This window comes from Pseudophryne corroboree, chromosome 5 (genome assembly GCF_028390025.1).
Source record: "Pseudophryne corroboree isolate aPseCor3 chromosome 5, aPseCor3.hap2, whole genome shotgun sequence".
Lineage (NCBI taxonomy): Eukaryota > Metazoa > Chordata > Amphibia > Anura > Myobatrachidae > Pseudophryne > Pseudophryne corroboree.
In genome coordinates, this window is record NC_086448.1 from 300,279,905 (window position 1) to 300,302,753 (window position 22,849).

General features: G+C 44.1%; 1 protein-coding gene and 2 pseudogenes across 3 annotated transcripts in view; 1 reads left to right on the forward strand and 2 right to left on the reverse strand.

The window, feature by feature from the left end:
* Window positions 1-22,849, reverse strand: part of CNTNAP2 (contactin associated protein 2) — a 2,955,022-nt gene that overhangs the window by 2,152,502 nt on the left and 779,671 nt on the right. The window lies entirely within an intron of this gene.
* Window positions 1,734-1,852, reverse strand: LOC134930379 (5S ribosomal RNA; annotated as a pseudogene).
* LOC134930380 (5S ribosomal RNA) lies at window positions 2,919-3,037 on the forward strand (annotated as a pseudogene).

The window sequence follows — 22,849 nt, forward strand, 5'->3', positions numbered from 1 at the left end:
TTTCTTGAGCAGTGTATATATACATATATATATATATATATATATATATATATACATATTTTATTATTTTTTGATTAATTTGTTGCTTTGTAATGTCAAATACTATTACTTTTGGGGGGAGATGCATCAAAACTAGAAGAGAGATAAGGGAGGATTTGAGGACTTACAGTCTAAAAAGTCTAAGGACAGAATGTGATAACCTGCAAATCTGCAGCAATAGTGATAAATCACAGTGAGATTCAATCAATTCTGGCCTCCAGATCATCCAATTTAAAGGTCAGAGATTTGGAGGCTTAAGGGCCCTACTCACTGGCCGACCCGCCGCCGAGCTGCCCGACGGCGGATACGGCCGACGAGCGACCCGGCGGCGGGGGGGCAGTGACGGGAGGAGTGAAGTTTCTTCACTCCCCCCGTCACGCGGCTGCATTGAAGTGCAGGCAAATATGGATGAGATCGTCCATATTGGCCTGCATGCACAGCCGACGGGAGACCAGCGATTGAATGAGCGCGGGGACGCGCATCGTTCATCGCTGGAGTCTCCACACTGAAAGATATGAACGAGTTCTCGTTCATTTATGAACGAGATCGTTCATATCTTTCAGAAAATCGGCCAGTGTGTAGGGCCTATTACTCTCTAAGCTGCCAGCAATATGCAATATTCTAAAAACCCACACAGGTGGCATTCCAGAGTATTTCTTTATTAACTAAAGATATTGCCACAAACAATTTGTCTTTATAAAAAGCATCTGCCCTTCTTTCCAAAAGAAGAGTTTTGTAACTTAATATAAATACAGGTGCCATGGCAGTACGGATGGTGTAATGGTTAGCATTACTGCCTCACAGCACTGAGGTCATGGGTTCAATTCCCACCATGGCCCCAACTGTGTGGAGTTTGTATATTCTCCCCGTACTTGCGTGGGTTTCCTCCGGGTACTCCGGTTTCCTCCCACAATCCAAAAATACACTGGTAGGTTAATTGGCTCTCAACAAAATTACCCTAGGTGTGAATGTGTCTGCGTGTACATGTGGTAGGGAATAAAGATTGTAAGCTCCACTGGGGCAGGGACTGATGTGAATGAGCAAATATTCTCTGTAAAGCGCTGCGGAATATGTGTGCGCTATATAAATAACTGGTAATAAATAAATAAATAAATAAATTCCAGAGGACTGGAAAAAAATGAATGTAGGAAAAATGGATTACAGAAGACTCTTGTGTGGGTGCACTCTTATTTTAAATAGTTAATATGAGAAAATTAAAACATAACTTTTATTAATTCATCAATCTAAGAAAAAATCCACACTTAGGTTATCCACCACAGTTAATTAAATATATTAATACATATATATACACAATACAGCCCACCAGTATTTATAAGAAATACCTTATCTGATTATAGTGGCTGAAATGATGAAAAATATAATATAAATAATATAATAGAAATGTTCTGGTTAGTCTATATTAGACTTCAGGAGGGGTGTAGACACTCTGGTTCTACACCCTGATCCTATCCCACCAGCACAAGCTCTGCTTGTATTAATTAGACCTCCAAGGGTCATTGGACCAAAAGATTTGTCAGGAGTATAAGTCCGTCTTAGCATTGACCATGTCAAAAATGTGACATATCAGGGAAACGGTATATGGGAAAGGTAACACAGATTGGTGGAATAGGCGAAAGAAATGATTGGAGGAAAATGTGGTGATCCTGCTGTTGGCTTAGAGTCGAGAAGGTCATAAATTACAACACCGGGTATTCTCTGGGGGTCACCCTCACAGATACTGACCCAGCCCACCACCGTTTTGCTTCCAAGATCGGACGAGATCGGGCTCTGTCGGTGGGGTATGGTAGTAATTGATTAGGCCTACTATAGCCGACTCGCCAATGAGAGTGCACCTAAACAAGAATAAGAAGAGAGATAGAGAAACGGGACGGATCTGCTGTCTATGTTAGGCACAGGATATACCTGTGGATCATGGATGAGAGTCCGCGGAAATGTAAAGGAAATGAAAAGACGAGGGATTGAAGGAGAGGGCAAACCAGAGTGGGGGAAAGACAAGAGGGGGGGGGGGGGGAAAGAAGGGAGGGAGGAGAAAGGAAGGCTGAATGAAAATATCAACTTGATATCACAATCGATTTGATGTCAAAAACAAATATTAATTAATTGTACACCCCAAAAACAGGCAATGTTGAATATAGTAGGTAATTCCTCTATTTCATTAAAGACGGTAGATGTAGGTGCTTATATCCTGATAGGTGCTGGTTGTCACACTATACACACACATGTGTTGAAAGGACACCATGTGTAAGTGCTAAATAAACCCTGCAGCAAGGCGAATGAGCTCAGTAATATTTATGCCTGGATCCCTAAATGGGCACAAATATGACACTTGATTCAGGGCTACAGCCCTATGCCGTCAGGCAAAGTGCACGGACATTGGGGTAATCCACTTTCTCAGATTTGTTAGAGAATAACCCTATAAAATATAACAGGTAATAAGGGTAGATAGACCCCCTACAACAATGGTAGATTGGATGTTTTATACCCTTGCCACTGTTCTATTGAGGAGGTAACACATCACATATTTTGTCCCTCTACCAATATGTTGTGCCAAATAAAAACACTGGTAATTAGAAACGACCAGACAAAAAAAGGGGGGGGGGGAGGGATGGATTGTTAAGGGGTGTTGGTACCGGTCCCTGCCCAGGTCCCTGGGTTGGTCACTGAGTATCAAGCTGCAGAGATTAACTCCTCAGGTCCTTGTTTGATATTGGAGTAATTCATGCTGGGATGCTGAAATGGGTCTTGCTGAAATGCTGGAAAACGCGTTTCACCCGTCCTGCGGGCTTGTTCACTTCCAATTGTTTAGGTAATTGTTTAGGTGCACTCTCATTGGCGAGTCGGCTATAGTAGGCCTAATCAATTACTACCATACCCCACCGACAGAGCCCGATCTCGTCCGATCTTGGAAGCAAAACGGTGGTGGGCTGGGTCAGTATCTGTGAGGGTGACCCCCAGAGAATACCCGGTGTTGTAATTTATGACCTTCTCGACTCTAAGCCAACAGCAGGATCACCACATTTTCCTCCAATCATTTCTTTCGCCTATTCCACCAATCTGTGTTACCTTTCCCATATACCGTTTCCCTGATATGTCACATTTTTGACATGGTCAATGCTAAGACGGACTTATACTCCTGACAAATCTTTTGGTCCAATGACCCTTGGAGGTCTAATTAATACAAGCAGAGCTTGTGCTGGTGGGATAGGATCAGGGTGTAGAACCAGAGTGTCTACACCCCTCCTGAAGTCTAATATAGACTAACCAGAACATTTCTATTATATTATTTATATTATATTTTTCATCATCTCAGCCACTATAATCAGATAAGGTATTTCTTATAAATACTGGTGGGCTGTATTGTGTATATATATGTATTAATATATTTAATTAACTGTGGTGGATAACCTAAGTGTGGATTTTTTCTTAGATTGATGAATTAATAAAAGTTATGTTTTAATTTTCTCATATTAACTATTTAAAATAAGAGTGCACCCACACAAGAGTCTTCTGTAATCCATTTTTCCTGCTAGCTTGTCTCTGACTCTGGGTGCACCACCAGAACCACTTATCCTAATACGAATTATTCGTGTACATCATACAGGTTTTCTGGTACTCTACTATTATTTACTACCCAATTCTGAACTCTTAGAACTGGTGCGGAATCATTTCTACTTTGTGAAAAAATGAATGTAGTTAGACTGTACAAAAGTGGAAGCAAGGAAGAAGCAAGTAACTACAGACCAGTAAGCCTTACATCAGTAGTAGGGAAAGTAATGGAAAACCTATTAAAAGAAAGAGTTGTGGAATATCTTAAATCAAACGACTTACAAGATCCAAAACAGCATGGAATTACTGGTGGGTGATCATGCCAAACAAATCTTATTTACTTCTTTGACTCTGTGATGAAAATAATAGATCAAGGGGGAGCTGTAAATGTAGCATATTTAGACTTTAGTAAGGCATTTGACACTGTCCGACATCGCAGACTGCTAAATAAACTTGAAAACGTGGGGGTGGATTATAAAACAGTTAAAAGGATAAGAACCTGGTTGCAGGATAGAAAACAGACAGTTGTAGTAAGTGGAGTGCAATCTATGGAGGGAAATGTTACCAGTGGAGTACCCCAAAGATCTGTACTTGGACCAGTTCTCTTTAATGTCTTTGTTGGTGACATTGCAAATGGTATTGAAGGGAAAGTATGCCTTTTTGCAGATGATAGAAAGATATGCAACAGGGTAGACACACCGGGAGGGGTAAAGCAAATGATTGATGACCTAGCTAGGCATGAAAAATGGTCAAGAACATGGCAACTACAGTTTAATGCTAAAACATGCAAATTCAAGTACTTGGGTCTCAAAAAAACAGAGGCTAAATATAGTATCAAGGGTACTATAATGAAACCACTACTGAGGAGGAAAGGGATTTAGGAGTCACTATTTCAAGTGACTTAAAGGCAGGGAAGCTATGCAACAAAGCAAAGAGAAAGGCAAGTCAGATGCTTGGTTTCATAGGGAGAGGAATCAGTAGCAGGAAAATAGAAGTAATAATGCCACTGTGTAGGTCATTGGTACGGCCTCATCTGGAATAATGTGTCCAGTTCAGAAGACCATGGCTCTCATTCCGAGTTGATCGCTAGCTGCCGTTGTTCGCAGCGCAGCAATCAGGCAGAAAATCTGCAATTCTGCGCATGCGTATGGGGCGCACTGCGCACGCGCGTTGTACTTTCACAAAAGCCGATGCAGTTTTACACAAGCTTTAGCGACGCTTTTCAGTCGGACTGCTGGCCGCAGAGTGATTGACAGAAAGTGGGTGTTTCTCGGTGTTAACTGACCGTTTTCGGGGAGTGTGTGAAAAAATGCAGGGGTGCCAGATAAAAACTCAGGAGTGGCTGGAAAAACTTAGGCGTGGCTGGTCGAACGCAGGGCGTGTTTGTGACGTCAAAACAGGAACTAAATAGTCTGAAGTGATCGCTAGCTAGAAGTAGGTCTCGAGCTACTCTGAAACTGCACAATCTTTTTTGTAGCAGCGCTGCGATCCTTTCGTTCGCACTTCTGCTAAGCTAAGATACACTCCCAGATGGTGGCGGCTTAGCGTTTGCACGCCTGCTAAAAGCAGCAAGAGAGCGAACAACTCGGAATGAGGGCCCATGGTCCTCATTCCGAGTTGATCACTAGCTGCCGTTGTTTGCAGCGCAGCGATCAGGCAAAAAATCGGCAATTCTGCGCATGCGTATGGGGCACACTGCGCACACACATCATAATTTCACAAAAGCCAATGCAGTTTTACACAAGCTCTAGCGACGCTTTTCAGTCGCACTACTGGCCGCAGAGTGATTTTCAGAAAGTGGGTGTTTCTGGGAGGTAACTGACCGTTTTCGGGGAGTGTGTGAAAAAACGCAGGCGTGCCAGATAAAAACTCAGGAGTGGCAGGAAAAACTTAGGCGTTGCTGGCCGAACGCAGGGCGTGTTTGTGACGTCAAAACAGGAACTAAATAGTCTGAAGTGATCGCTAGCTAGGAGTAGGTCTCGAGCTACTCTGAAACTGCACAATCTTTTTTGTAGCAGCACTGAACTTTTATGCACTGAGAAATATTTCTGTAAAAACTGCTGATCTAATTGCAAATTTCGAATCAATTATTTAACTGACAATTGATAATCATTACTATCTTTAACCAGTTCACTGGCATTTTTGTTCACTTTTTTGTGAACAAAAAAGTTGTCTTTGACCTATTCCCAATGATTGAAGTTGAGCCAACCAAAGTGCACAAATCCCCATTCATAATCACAAGGCATAAATAAGACAAACTGAAATGACCTGTTTGGTATTGTAATTTACTTTATTGCTGTTGACCCATGGGTCTGTTTTGTCCTTGAATTACTTTCCATTGATTCTGACATTTAAGGATTTCATTATTGTCTATATTTGGACACCCCTGGTTTAAATGACAGCAACCAAAATAAATGATAAAAGATTCCAGCTTACTGTGTTCCATGCAGTCCAATGTTACAGGTATAAAAAGAGACAATCACTACAGTTGTATAATTACTAAAAACATATATCACCTGGTATAACCTTGGTGGCAAAGCTAATGGGACAAATGACTTCCTTTTCCTTAACATTATTCATGTAAATATCTCTCTGCAGGGCAACAGCGTTGTCATTAATGACTGATCAAGAAGGTTAACATCCGGACCCCATGGAATAGCTAACAAATTGTACATATACCTAGAAAGATCTTCAGTAAGAAACCTTTCCCTGGAGAAATGAAAAGAAACTAGTTTGCCTCATCTTTTATTAGTCTCAGCATGGAACTATTGGATCAGGCAGACTGAACCACAAACTTAAAAACAGCAGCTAACTAGAACTATGTTAATTAACTCAAACAAATTGAGATAAAGGGAAAACAATGTATCTTTAATTTTCACAGCCTCACAAAAAGCTTTATTGTTTAGGTGTAATTTTATGGAATTATCAAATGGAAAGAACATCAACTGGTTGTGTTATATTTTGTATTAAAGTAGATATTAGCAAAAACGGGATGTGGTTAGGATGCTGGTGGTCGGGAAGCTGGCTGTTGGAATGCCACCCCTGCAATCCCGACACACGGGCCGAATGTCGACGCTGGAACTCCGACACCAGCAAAACTGCAGACACCAGAATCCAGATACCTGGCCTGATCGTGAGTATACGGCCCACTGTACTGTTAGCCTGCTGGGGGAAGGTTAGGTTTAGGCACCCCCGAGGATGCTTAGAGTTAGGCTGGTGGGAAGGGAGGGTTAGGGTTAGGCTGCGGAGAGAGGTTAGGTTTATGCACTACCAGGGAGGATTAGGGTTAGGTTGCAGTGTTAGGAGAGGGTTAGGGTTAGTGGAGTATTGGGGGTGGGGTAATTATACTTACATACCCCCTGTCAGGATTCTCTCCATTGGGATGCCTACAGTAAGTCGGTCTTCTGACCGCCGGTATCAATACCGCCAGTAAAGTGTATCACACCTGCAGCAGCTTAGCAACAGTCCATAATAGGTAATGGCTTTACTCTCTCCTCCCTGGACTGCACAACTTACCAAATTTAATAGGATGCTGGCACTCACATATAAAATGAACCTCTGCTGATCACTTTTGGAACTGCGCAATTCTTTGGGGGAGATGTATTAAACATTCTAAAGAGGACAGTGGAAAAGATGCCAATAGCAACCAATCAACTTCCAGCTACCCCTTCTAAAGTGCATTCTATAAAATAATGCTAGAATCTTATTGGTTACTATGGGCAGATATTCCACATGTCCTCTTTGAAAGTTTGATTAATCTCCTTCTATGGCTTACCGCAACTATGCAAGCTCTCTCCTGCTTTGGGGAGATCTAAGCAATGCTCTGTTGATAAGAAGAGATCCTGGCTGCAGGTATTTGATAAGATCCTACTAAATAGAGCAAATGGCCCCCATGGGAGAGACCACTCAGAGGAACCATATGAGGGAAGAAGATATACTGTATAGAGAAAGTGTTAATTAAAGTCTAATATGCTATGTAATTTAATATATGTTCTAGTTTTTTTTTTCATGATTATGTAGTAAGTATAAAGCAAGGTGTCTGTAAAGGCTACTTCATTTTCTGGGGCCTTCACAGAGTTAAGTCATCCACCTTTTAAGGGTGTACAGTTAGTAGTTTAAGGGTCCTTTCACCTATTCCTGGGTCAAAAAAGGGTGCAGTGCATTTAATAACAGGTGACCTTTCATATAGCTATATAAATAGACCCATATATCCTGTATACAATTGTATCAATGACATTATTGAAAACCTTGCCATTGTAACATTACACACTACTACAACACTATTATTACCGTATATTATATGTTCTTAGGAAAAATCACCTCAAGCTACAGTTAGAGGATCACCTCTTACTTACTAAAATCCACCTTAGTCTGTCACTCTTATATAGGTATACGTAGTCAGTCACACAACTTAACCAAGCCTGATACATAGATGTATTTTCTGCAGCAATCCTCTAAGGACCAGACTGAATTACCTGCGACCTGCTGCCAGAACGACTTCCGCCAACTTTGCGGGATGTGTCTCTGCAGCTGATTCCTGCTGGCAGCCTATGGTGTTGCGACCAGAAATCAGGCTGCTGTATTGCACTTATGTGTACAGAGCAGGTTGCCACCAGCAGTATGCATCTGATTGAAAAATATGCTCCTAATGCTCTCACTTCTTACAATGTACCCATTTTGTTTTCAACAGTTGTAATTCATAGGACAATCTCCAGTAACAGAGAGGATGACTCAGACATGACTAAAAAATGTTTTAAATATTACTGGTGTATCTATAAATTACTTCCAATCAATATCACTATGTGCACAGATTGAGGACCATTTCCTTCTATCTTGTGACTTGCCTCTGCAGCCTAATGGAAAGTATCAACGTGGCTGCTAATCAAGATTAGTTCTGTCACCACCTAATAATAGCATATTCCGCCACTGTGTATCCAATTAGTTTGCATAGAAATGGTACTGAGCAAAGGGGAATATTATAGATAGTACTGTAATTTTTTTCTGATTTTTGCTAATCTGACAACTGAACTCCGGGACCTGCAGTTTTCTCTCTAATGAAACAGGGTCAAAGTATTGTCGATGCAAATTCATATGTAGTCCAGTTACAATTATATGTGTGATCAAGGGTGTAGTAAGAACTCTGTGGGCCCCATAGCAACATTGTGAAGGGGCCCTTCCCCCTTCTAGAGATACACCTCTCTCACAGCAATTGTTAATTTTATGCCCCATTGTAGTGCCCTAGTTAATTTTATGCCCCATAGTGAGCCCTAGTTACCTGCTCCGAAATGGCAGCAGACTTGCAGTCATTGACAGTCTGCAGCCAATATGCTACCAGTGTTGCAAATCTGTAAATCTGTACTAAACGTGCGCAGCACGGGTCCAGTACATACGTAAAGTACATGAGCGTGAGCTGCAGCTAGGCCATTGTTAGCAGGGGGGATACGGACAGAAAACCAGGCCAGGAAATTTGTGGAAGCAGCCATATACAATTCCACAATGGTGCTTGCTATATAAATATACTCAGGGCCAACTTAACAGCAGTGTAGGCCCCTGGGCAAAGTAATGCACTGAGGACTCTACCCATTCTCCAGCGGTAGGGGTGGGGGGATGCTATCAGTGGCATCTTTGATGTCCAACGGGTGGTAGGGAATGTTTTATCGTCCGCTCAACATGTAGGACCTTGCGCAGTAATATCTGCTAATTACTCCTTTACTGTACAGATGGTGGGAGATGGGGCAGGAGGGAGAACACTGATATGTAGAAGGGGGCACTGGGCTGAATGAATGGGCGTACGCCATCATATCGAATGCCGACACCATCAGACTGAGTACTTGCATTGTCGAGTGTATCAATACGACAAAGGAATCATCTTATCCTGTCCTGAAGCTTCAGGATCTTCTCTGAAGACAGAAACAGCTGTTGACTGTGTGTGTCCAGCAGTGCCCCCAGGTGCACCATGCTCTGAGCTGGGACCAGCGAGGATTTCTTCCAATTGATGAGCCACCCGTGGGCTTTTAGGAAGTAAACTGTCAGTTGTAGATGGCTTAGAAGGACATTGTGGGAGTTTGCGAGGATCAGCACGTCATCCAGATACGGCAGGATCCTGATTCGCTGGCGACGGTGAAGATCCGAGGAGCTGTAGCCAGTCCAAATGGCAGAGCCTGAAACTGATAGTGGATATTGGGCCTAATTCAGTTGTTAGCAGTTGGGCAAAACCATGTGCACTGCAGGGGAGGCAGATATAACATGTGCAGCAGAGAGTTAGATTTGGGTGGGGTGTGTTCAAACTGAAATCTAAATTGCAGTGTAAAAACAAAGCAGCCAGTATTTACCCTGCACAGAAACAAAATAACCCACCCAAATCTAACTCTCTCTGCAAATGTTATATCTGCCCCCCTGCAGTGCACATGGTTTTGCCCAACTGCTAACAAATTTGCTGATGCAATCAACTCTGAATTACCCCCGTTGTCAATAGCAAACCGCAGATATTGCTGATGTGACATGGCAATAGGTATATGCAGGTATGCATCCTGTATATCCAGGGATACCATATAGTCTCCGGGTTCCATGGCCAGTACAACTGAGTGCAGAGTTTGCATATGGAACTTGGATACTCTCACAAACTTGTTCAATGATTTGAGGTTGAGTATAGGCCGGAAAGACCCATTGGGTTTCGGAACTAGAAACATGGTCGAATAGTATCCTTTGCCTCTCTGGAACAGAGGTACCGGCACCACCACTCCTGTATCCAGGAAGGAACTCACCACCAATTGTGGAGTGTGCGCTTTTAATGGATCCAAAGGGATAACCATGGTGCAGAACTGACGAGGGGGACGTCTCTTGAAGGAGACTGCGTACCCGTGATAGACGACTTTCCGCACCCATGCATCTGAAGTGGTCTTTAACCAGACCTTGGTAAACTGTAGAAGTTGGCCTCCCACCCTGGGATCCCCCAGGGGGAGGCCCACCCCATCATGTGGCAGCCTTGTCTTGTTTAGAAGCAGGCTGACAGGCCGCCCAGGACTGTTTTGTTTTGGGCTTTGTGGTTTTGGTAGCACGAGACTGTCTCGGGTATGCCTGACCTTTTGCTTTCCCATGAGATGAAAGGAACTAAAAGTGATACCTTTTGCCCTCTGTGCAGAGGGAGTAGGATTTGGTAGAAATGCAGTCTTAGCAGCCGCTAAATCAGACACAATTTTATTTAGGTCGTCCCCAAACAAGATGTCTCCCTTAAAAGGGAGTACCTCCAAGGTCTTTTTGGAGTCCAGGTCCACCTTCCATGACCTAAACCACAGAGTACAGCGGGCCAGGACAGACGTAGTCGACGTCTTAGCTGCCAATACACCTGCCTCATAGGACGCTTCTTGGATATAATAGGCAGTGGTGGTAATGTGAGACAGATATTGTCTGGCCTTGTCAGATAATTCATCGGGTAGCTCTTCCTCCAGTGCCTGAACCCATACTTCAATACCTTTTGCCACCCAGGAGGCAGTAATAGTGGGTCTATGTACAGCAGCTGTTAGGGAATAAATAGATTTCAGGCAGCCCTCCACACGTTTGTCTGTCGGTTCCTTCAATGAGGTGACAGTAGTGACAGGCAGAGTAGAAGATTCCACCAGATGGGTGACATAGGAATCCACCGGTGGCGGATTTTCCCACTTGTTACATAACTGTACAGGGAGAGGATATCGAGCTAAGGCCCATTTAGATATGGGGAATTTCTTCCCTGGCTCAGACAAGGATTCTCGGCGTATGTCCACTATATGGTCAGAATGTGATGATAGAGTTTTAGTTACCTTCTGACATTTAAACTTGTCAGGTTTCTTAGCCACCGCAGTGGTATCCTCATCATCATCATCAGATATTTGAAGGATCTGTCTAATGGCAACCACAAAGTCAGGGACATCCACCTGTAAAGAAGATTCCTCGTCAGAAGCATCTGATTCAGTGTCTGACAGGACAGTTAGTTCCCCATCCTCGTCAGAAGAAACTTCTGAGAGATGCGTGGACAGTGAGGAGGTAGCAGCCCGCTTAGATGACCCAGGGGCACAAGTGTTACCTGTAACAGATTTATGTCTAACCAAAGATTGGTTTAATTGCTGCAACTCGTTAGACAAATTATCCACCCATGGCGGATTAACCATAGGGACAATTTGTGACTGTAGTGGCACAGGTGATCCCACAGTAGGCATAAGGCAGTCCACCAGAGTACCCAACAGAGTTAAGAACATATCCCAGGGTGGCTACTGATTGAGTGCAGGAGTTGCGGACTGAGGCGGTCATTCTGACCCGATCGCAAGCTGCAGTTTTTAACAGCATATCGATCGGGTCAGAACCACGCATGCGCCGATGCCGCAGCACGCCGGTGCATGTCTGCCTGTCACTGCGCTATGATCACCTCTGCCTGATTGACAGGCAGAGGCGCTCAATGGGCGGGAGGGGGCGAAACGGTGGCGTTTGGCCGCCATTTCGTGGGCGTGGTCCAGCCAATGCAGGCGTGACCGGACTGTGCGGGGAGTGGACCGCAGCAGCTGCGTGATGTCACACGCAGCCGCTGCGGGCCGGAGAGCGATGTGTAGCTCCCGGCCAGCACGCTAAAGCTGCGCTGGTCGGGAGCTACTCTTGAAGTGCAAAGGCATTGCCGCTGTGCGATGCCTGTGCACTTCTGTGGGGGGGGGGGCAGCACTGACATGCGGGGCGGACTAGCCCTGTGCTGGGCGTCCTCCCGCATGTCTGAGTTCATGATCATAGCTGTGCTAAATTTAGCACAGCTACGATCAACTCGGAATGACCCCCTGCATGGGAGAGGTATGGCACACAAACCACAAACCATCATGTAAAACTTCCCCCTCAAGTAAATCCTTGGTGCATGCCCTGCATGATGCAGGAGCGTCCCCAGGTTTACTGCCCTTTTTGTTAGACATTTTAGTAAATGCAACAATAGAGCGCATGAGTACGATAAAGCCAGACAGAGTACACTACCTGCGAATAAATTCTTAAGTATATGACTGAGTACCCAGTACACAACACCTGTGAATAAATCTGGAAGTAGGTGACTGAGTACACAGTATAATAGGTATACTCGGTAAATACTGTGACACACTATATAAACGACCCTGACGCACCTAGTCCCTTAGGGTACAGAATATAGTGATAGATATATTTGTGTAAACACTGAAAGTGAAATCCACACAGCAGGTACAGGCACACACAGTCACAGTGACAATGCAGATAATTATTAGTTATGACAATAAAACTGCACTGGACTACTATACAATAGTATAATAGTATATATATATATATATATATATATATATATATATATATATATATAAAACACTGCGCGGTCCTAGACCAGAGGTACTGTATATATCAGAATACTCATACAATGTATTCGGTAACAGGTACAATTGTTCTTAACTAACGCTGTCTGTATATAGACATGTAGAATACTCAAGTGTTTGTAAAGTCACAGTGCTGTAAACAGGTGGCTTTACAAGTGAGACCTTGCCCTGCATACCAGCCGCAGCTATCCCTGAGATGGAGCCTAGTGTCTCAGTCAGGGAGTGAGGGAGAGTGAAAGGCAGCTCCAGGGTGGGAAAAATAAGATTTTAATTACTTACCGGTAAATCCTTTTCTTGTAATCCGTAGAGGATGCTGGGGTTCCATTTAGTACCATGGGGTATAGATGGGTCCTTTGGGAGCCATGGGCACTTTTAGAGTTTAATAGTGTGAGCTGGCTCCTCCCTCTATGCTCCTCCTTCAAGACTCAGTCTAGAAACTGTGCCCGAGGAGACGGACATACTTTGAGAGAAGGAAATACACAGATAGTGGTGAGAATCACACCAGCTCACACCGAATTGAAAAACCATGCTGACCAGCATGCAACATGGAGAAACCATGCCAACCAGCATGCAACATGAAGAAACCATGTTAACCAGCATGAAACATGAAGAAACCATGTTAACCAACATGCAACTAACCAGCAGGAAATAGAAGAAACTCTGCTAACCAGCATGAAATAGGAACAGCAACAGCTGAACCAATACTTAACCAAGCAACAATGCAGGAAAACGAAGCACTGGGCGGGAGCGCCCAGCATCCTCTACGGAATATGAGAAAAGGATTTACCGGTAGGTAATTAAAATCCTATTTTCTCTTACGTCCTAGAGGATGCTGGGGTTCCATTTAGTACCATGGGGATGTACCAAAGCTCCCAGTACGGGAGGGAGAGTGCTGAGGCACCTGCAGAACAGAGTAACCAAACTTTAGGTCCTCAGAGGCCAAAGTATCGAACTTGTAGAACTTAGCAAACATGTTCGACCCTGACCAAGTAGCTGCTCAGCAGAGCTGTAACGCCAAAACACCACCAAGAAAGAACCCAGTTTACGAGTAGAGTGGGCCTTAACAGATTTTGGACACAGCAAGCCTGCTGTAGAATAAACATGCTGGATAGAAAACCTGATCCAGCGAAAAATTTTCTGCTGAGAAGCAGGACACCCAACCGCGTTGGGATCATAAAGGACAAACAGAGCGTCCGACTTTCTATGACAAGAAGTTCTCTTCACATATATTTTCAAAGCCCTCACAACATCCAAGGACTTTGAGTAATCGAGGTGTCAGTACATACTGGCACCCCAATAGGTTGGTTGATATGAAAAGCCGACACAACCTTTGGAAGAAATCGCTGACGCGTTCTGAGCTCAGCTCTATCCTCATGGAAAATCAAGTAAGGGCTCTTGTGCGACAATGCCCCCTGTGACAGCCTTCCAAGTATGAAACCTTATGTCAACCTCCTGCAAAGGTTTGAACCAATCTGATTTCAGGAACTGCAACACCTCATTAAGATCCCAAGGTGCCGTAGGAGGCACAAAGGGTGGTTGGATGGGCATAACTCCTTTCAAGAATGTCTGAACCTCAGGGAGGGCAGCGAATTGTTTCTGGAACAAAAAATGGACAAAGCCGAAATCTGGACTTTTATGGAGCCCAAGGGTAGGTCCACATCCACACCTGCTTGCAGAAAGAGGAGAAAACATCCTAGATGAAACTCCACCATAGGAAACTGCTTGGATTCACACCAAGACACATACTTTTTACCAAATCTGATGGAAATGTTTTGACGTTACTCCCTTCCTAGCCTGTAGGAATTACCTTTTTTGGAATGCCCTTCCAAGCTAAGATCTGGTGTTCAACCTCCATGCCGCCAAACATAGCCATGGTAAGTCTTGATAAGCGAATGGCCCCTAATGAAGAAGGTCCTCGCAAAGAGGCCTCAGATCCTCCAAGAGTAATCCCAGAAGATCCGTGTACCAAGCCCTTCTTGGCCAGTCCGAAGCAAAGAGGATCGCCTGAACTCTTGTTATTTTTATTAGTTTGAGAATCCTTGGGATGAGCGGAAGTGGAGGGAACACATACACTGACTGGGACACCCACGGAGTAACCAGGGCGTCTACCGCCACTGCCTGTGGGCCTCTTGACCTGGAATAGTACCTCTGAAGCTTCTTGTTGAGGCAAGAGGCCATCATGTCTATCTAAGGTACACCCCATCGGCTTGTTACCTCTGCAAATACCTCCGGATAGATGCCCCAATCTCCTGGATGGAGATAGCGTCTGCTGAGGAAGTCTGCTTCCCAGATGTCCACTCCCAGAATGAAGATTGCTGATAGTGCCAGCGCTTGTCTTTCTGCCCAGAGGAGGATTCTCAATACCTCTGACATTGCAGCTCTGATCTTCATTCCGCCTTGACTGTTTATGTAGGACACTGCCCTGACGATGCCCAACTGAACTCGAATGGCTTGATCTTGATAGAAGATGTGCCACTTGTAGAAGGCCATTGTATATGGCCCTTAGTTCCAGAATGTTTACCGGAAGAAGAGCTTCCTGACCACTTTCCTTGGAAGTCCTCCACTTGGGTGACTGCTCCCCAACTTGCATCCATGGTTAGAAGAATCCAAATCTGAATCCCGAACCTGCAGCCCTCGAGTAGGTGAGAAGTCTGCAGCCACAAGAGGAGTGAAATTTCTGGTTTTCGGCAACAGGCGAATCCGCTGGTGCATTTGAAGATGTGATCCCGACCATGCGTAGAATCTTCCATACTGTAAAGCCTCGTAGGAGGCTACCATCTTCCCCAGAAGGCGAATGCCCTGACGAACTGATACCCGGGCAGGCTTCAGGACATCCCAGACCATAGATTGGATCACCAAGGCTTTCTGTCAGCTCTAAATGTGACTTTGGAAGGTTCAGAATCCACCCCAGATCCTGGTGTAGGCGAGTTGAGAGAGCAATACTCTGTAACAGCCTCTCCCTGGAAGATGCTTTTAGCAGTAGATCGTCCAGGTATGGAATTATGTTCACTCTCTGCGGCGGAGTAGCATCATTACTGCCATGACCTAGTGGAATACCCTCGGTGCCGTGGAGAGGCCAAATGGCAGTGCCTGGAACTGATAGTGACAGTCCAGCAGCTCAAAGCTTAGATAAGGAAAAGAAATAATACAGCTGCGCCCGGGATTAACAGAGAATATAATGAACCATAGTTAATCAATTAATTGCACATGTATTATTTATTTTCCTTATATTTATACACAAACGTACAGAAGTTTGTTTGCAGCAGCGAACGGGAGATACAGAGGTGCGAACATTTTGGATGTACATGTGCATGTTTGCATATGTATATATGTACTTATATATCTAATTTTTCTTCATAAAATTAGCGCCTAGGTTTTTCGTTTTTTTTTTTTGTTCTGATCAAAGCTTAGATAAGCCTGGTGAGGTGGCCAGATCGGAATGTAAAGGTACGCATCCTTGAAATCCAGGGATACTAGGAATTCCCCTCCACCAGACCTAAGATCACCACTCTCAGAGAGTCCATCTTGAATTCGAATTCCGTCAAGTAGGGTTCAATGTTTTTAGGTCTAATATTGGCCTTACCGAACCATCTGGTTTCGGTACCACAAACAGGATTGAGTAATAACCCTTGTGTTGTAGGTGAGGGGGAACTGGAACAATGACATTTGGTTGGCAAATCCAGTAGTAGTGTACATCTTGTACGAGGAGCTAGTAATAATCTGTGAGGCGTGAGTACTAGAAACTCCAGTCTGCACCGCTGGGCAACCTAACCATTTCCAGTGGTCTAGGCAGGATATTGCCCAGATGTTTAACTGAAATTTCTTTAGTCTCCCTCCCACCTGCCTGATCCTCAGGCAATGAGGTCCACCGACAAACCAAAGGATTTGAGAAGGCAGAATCCGAAATCCGTCCCTGGGAACCAGGCAGTGCAGGTTTTCTGTATTTTCCCAAACGTCCTCTAAAGGAAGTGAAGGAACCCTTGGACTCACATTTAAACCTTGCGGTTCAAAGTGATTACAGTGTAGGTGTAGGATATAATTTCCTGGTCTGTGCATCTGCGGAAGGAATATATGTCAACTTACCCGCAGTTGGCATGGACATTCACGTATCCATTGCGTTCCTACAGGTTCTCACCTGTGAAGGGCGGCCCCGCCATACCTTTCTTGTATTCTGTCTCTGCAGTCCATTGGTATAGCAACCGTCCCCTGCTTGTCTAAACAGCCAGAGTAGTGGCCCCTGCGTGACGCAGGCCAATTCTCTTCATGTCCTCCAGCCATGAAGCCTGTAGAATCCTGTAAGTGACATAGAAACAAGCCAATGCCACTCCTATACATAGAATCTAAATCATCAAGTAAGGAGCCTGACCACGTAACTATAGCCCCAGAGATCTATGCAAGCGAGGGTCTCTGAGCCACACCTGTAGCAGTGCACAGTATTAGAGAATAGTCTCAATCTGCAATCAGTCTAATCCTTTATGGAGGTTGTACCAGGGATAGGTAACACAGCCTTCTTTGACAATTTAGACACTCTTTAGGGATGTGGATTATAGAGCTTAATGCTGGAATGCATGCAGTTTCCGCCCACCCATACTCTATGTTGATTCTGACTGCTGCGCTGGTTGTGGCGGGCGGATGACTCATGTGGAACGCATGAGCTTCCACCCGCGGCGGGTGGAACGCACGCCGCTTCCGCCCCGTTTCTTGTTCTTAGTATATCTCTGTACTCTGTATAAATGAATGTCCCAAAATTGCTGGGTGAGTTGGCGCGCATATGTACTGTCCCCTATAGTGAGTTATACATAGTAAATCACAGGCATTTATCGTTTTTGGTCGGATTTCTGTTGTAATATGCATTGTGACATCACTTCCTGTCTGAGCACTACATTAGGAGCTCAGGATTGTGGTGCTGTACACAGCCCTGTCCTGATGCCCTGATGTGTGTTTGTTGACTATCCAGGATTAAAGTGAGTAAAACTGGTTACACTTTTATGTTCTGGTTGCTTGAAATACATTTATTGGTTATGTGACCTGTACCTTTGTGATAATAGGTTTGGATGAACGAATATCCCCTTTGGCAGATATATTCTGCCCCCACACATGCAGTGAGTATATGTGGTTGTTGGACCTGTTTCCTTTGGTACCCTTATTGACTTCTATTGAGTAAGTTTCTTACCAGCTGATATAGGTGGTGGTGACGTTTTGATTGTACCTATAGGTTGCCTATATAGTCTTCTTTCCAAGTTAGTGGACATTCATTATCTCTGTGTGGGTTCTATACTTTGGTCTGTTTGACACATTGGTATAATGATAGTAGTATTCACTCAGGGGGGATTCACCTTTAGTCTACATGTGGGCCCGTGAGGCACTATTCATTATTCTCAATACTGTATGTTTTTTTGTTTTTGTTCTGTTTTTTTCTGTATAGTGTGCACATGAATTTGGATGCTACTATTATGCTCGTCTTGACAAAGATTCTACATTGGAATCGAAACGTTGACATATTGAGCTATTAAAAGGACTATATTTGGATTGGATCAATTTTTTCTTTGGATAGTGCATCTCCCTGCCTAGGGATCTGTTCTATATATATATATATATATATATATATATACGACCCCAAGGCTTTTTTGATGATCAATAAATATTGTTCTTTTATGCACGGACTGTTTCATACATTTGCGTGAGTGCACTCTCCACTCAGTGGAAATTTAGCTATTTCAAGTAGACTATCTTTGGTCTATTGGGAGCACCCGCCACGTTGAATTATTGAAGATGTGAGTGCAGGATCTGCTTGGATATATATATATATACATATATGTAAAAAAGGTGCAAGTAGCGCTACAACCTTATATTCAGAGGGACTCCGGTGCTTTAAAAACCTCTAACTAATCAAATATATGATTATATAAAGTGCATAAATTATTAATGTGTGTATATATATATATATATATATATATATATAAGGAAAACACTCCAGAAAAGTTCAGTGGCAGCCGCCAGATTTCAGACAGTCCAATTTCCAAACAATATCAATTCTAATTATTGTTCAAAGGTAAATCAGCCGCGCCGTCAGTGTTTTCAAAAACGTGACTCAACACAGTGTCCTCAAATGAATACCAATTATGCGTACCAGATGCACGTGAATATGTGCTTGTGAAGATATCTTTACATCTCAGTCTTCCTCCTCATTCCACTCCTCCTCTTATGTCCTTCCGGACATTTAGCGTGGTATTTTATGTAGATATGGGACGGATGACCCCTGAGGAAGTCCCAGCACATAATAACGGGACAAAACACGTTGGGCACGTCTGATGACTCTCCGCTCTCTACAGTGACAGACAGATAAGCACTTGTATTGTTACTAAATTGTACGAGTCCACCTATATGTTTTTTATTACTTGAGGACACTGTGTTGAGTCACGTTTTTGAAAACACTGAAGGCGTGGCGGATTTACCTTTGAATAATATATATATATATATATATATAAAAAATATTCCTCTTCCCTATTAGCCTCAAACTATATGTTGCACCCCTCATACTTCAGTTGCATTATATGGCAAGTGTACGCTTTTCAGGGTACGTAGGTGGGGTGAGAGGCACAGCTGTGGGATTTGCTTCCTCAGACATATCAAAACTGTGGCTTCTTCCCAGCATGGGACATATTTGAAGAAATATATGTGAAAGTACACCTTATGGAGGCCACCCTAGGGGGATCTGCCATCGAAGCCTGAGAATTTGTACATTTTTGAGCATGGTATAGACTCCCCAGGAGAAGATATACATTCTGTATTACAGGACAAAGTCCCCCAAATATGGTACAGTGGGTTACACACACAGGAAAAGGTTAGTACAATTTCCACCCCAGAATATCTTCAGAGAGTCACAGAGTACAAGGAGCCAGCCACACCACGCCCTTATAGGCTTTTATTATGATAAAAACCCCTCTGACTAGCTGAACCTTAACAGGGTAGCTAGTATCAAATTACACTCCCCCCGTATCTATAACACAGTGTTACTTATGTGGAGGGCAGCTCTCCCTGCCAGTGTCTCTGTTGATGAACTGCAGGGAGAAAATGGCGCTGGTGAGTGCTGGATCCGCTCTGAGAAGTTCCGCCCACTGTAATGGCGCGTCTTCCTGCACTTATTGTATTATACTGGCCTGAGGTATTTCTTCACTAACAGCGGGATTAGCCCCTGTTAGCAGTGTTGACCAGTGTAGGGTGATTGCGCTGGCCCAGACGCCCCTCACAGCGCCATACACAGTGTGCCGCTGAGCCTTCTGGATCGCAGCCTGTCAGAGCTGCGCTCCCACCCTTGTGCTGCCATTCCTGCCGGCGACCCGATCTCCGGGCCACCGGCGCTGTTCTCACCACTCTTCTTTCTTCTGGCTCTGTTAGGTGGTGGCGGCCGTGCTGCGGGAGTGAGTGGTCGCTTCGTGGGCTTGCGATCAGCACCCTCAGGAGCTCAGTGTCCTCTCAGCAGAGATAGAGAACCATTAACTTCTAGAGTTGGTTCCTGCTCCCACCCTAAGTCCCACAAAGCAGGGAGGCTGTTGCCAGCAGCCTGCCTGTACCTAACTAAACTCAGAAAATAATAAAACTAGAAAAACTCCTAAGAGCTTCCCTAGCTGTGAACGGCTCCTCAGGGCACATTTTCTAAACTGAGTCTGGTAGGAGAGGCATAGAGGGAGGAGCCAGCCCACACTATTAAACTCTTAAAGTGCCCATGGCTCCCAAAGGACCCATCTGTACCCCATGGTACTAAATGGAACCCCAGCATCCTCTAGTACATAAGAGAAATCTGCACAGAGATGGCGCCCTAGGCCGGGGGAGGGGCTACAGGTCAAGTGCTAGCTCTCCTATGCTGGTCCTCACAGCCTGGTCCTACGAAGTATTAATTTTTTTTTTATAAATCTGTTTTATTGACATTTTTCAGTTCAACAGAATAACAAAATAACAGATGCAAGAAATACAACAGGCATGAAAGGCAGATGTCTCATAAAGGAAAGGTCTAGCAATAATAACAAGTGATAAATCTGCATATAGTGTGGAGGCTGCCAGGTCAGGCCTGAGGTCAAGAGATATGTATAAACTAAAAAAAAATCAAATTCTAGGACCCAAAGGATGGAGCGATCCACGAATGCCTCGAAAAACAGATAATACAGAAGCAGTACAAAAAGCCCATTGTATCAGTCAAATATATGGGGGAAGGAGGGGATACACATAAGGAATAAGAAGAGGAAGGGAGAGGGGGTTTATAGGGAGTTTAGATAGCTAACTATGATAATGGAGACTGCAGCGAGATTTGTCGGATTAGGTACCATTCAGTTGATTCAAATACAGTGACTATGTGAGTTTGTGTGGAAAGTAGGAGTGTGTTGATATATCTCTCCCATCTAGCATAAAACTTAACAACACCAGTTTCTATGTTTACCAGAGCAGATCTACGGTCAAAATACAATATTTGTAACATTTTCCTGTGTACTTCCAATAGCGAAGGCTTAGATTTGGAAACCCAATAGGTGAGAATATTTTTTTTTGATACTGTGACCAGTATGGTCAGTAACGGTATGTTCCTATTGCCATGAGCACCCAAGTCCCAGTGAGAGAAGTTAGCACATAAACAAGCCAAAGGATCTGGAGTGACATGGGTGTGGAGTAGAGTGTTAACAAAGGAGAGCACCTTACCCCAAAACTTCCTATTGTGGCCACATTCCCAAAAGTTATGGTAAAATGTTGCTGAGTGATAACGGCATTTAGGACATTCACCTGATATAGGGTTGTAGCGAGCATGGTGGATTTGAGGAACATAGGCCCTTTGTATTGTCCGAAGGTGTACTTCCTGTAGGTAGGCCGAGGATAAGACCTTCATGGTAGAACAGTAATATGTACTGAGAGCAGTGGGGTCAGTGAGGGATGGGATATCTTTCTGCCATTGTGATAATAACATGGACCATCTAGTAATCGAGGGAATATCAGTTAGGAGAAAGTATAGCATGCATCCTAGTGCGGAAGGGTATACGTTCACATAGAGATATCACTGATTGTAGCGTGTCTGGGGGACCAGAAAGGAGTGAGGAATGACCAATGGAGTGTAGAATGGAGGTAAGATAGTGTCGAACTTGTAAATACATGTAGAAGTGTGTTTGTGGGATGTCATATTTATCCCGAAGGTAAGAGAACAAAGTTTCGTCCTGGATCAAATACCTTGGAGGAACATGACTGCCCCTTAGCAGTCAAAGTAGAGTTTGTGAGAGATGGGGGGAATGCAGGATTGCCCCAAAGAGGGATGTGCAGGGTAAACATGTGATTCCTGTGAAACAGTTTGTTTAGTTTAAGCCATGCCTAGTAGATGTCATGAAATAGTGGAGAGTGTAGAATATGAGAAGGAATGGTTTTCGGGGTAGAATGAAGGACTGCACTGGGGGAGAAGGGGGAAAACATGGCTTCATCTAGAGTGGGGTCCGTGAAAGAATGTTTATCAGTCAGCCAATCAGCAGCCCAACGAAAGAGAGTAGATAAGGAGTATGAAAGAAAGTCAGGCAGACCAACACCCCCAGCAGTGCGAGGCGCAGCCAGTTTTTTTGAAGGGAATGAGGGTTTTTTTGCCACTCCAAAGAAATTTGGTTAGGATTTTACGGAGGTAGATCAGGTCTTTCGTTGAAAGACGGATGGGTAACATTTGCATAAGATAGTACAATCGCGGGGAAAACACAATTTGAAGAACCGCAACCCGACCCAAAAGGGAGAGGGGTAAAAGTTTCCAGGAATCAAGGGAAGTATTAAGTTTAAGTAGCATGGGTGTGAAATTGACCTCGTACAAAGTGGACAAGTCCGATGGGATTTGTATTCCTAGGTAGGTGATCTTATCTAGGGTGGTTCTAAATGCCAGCGCTGAG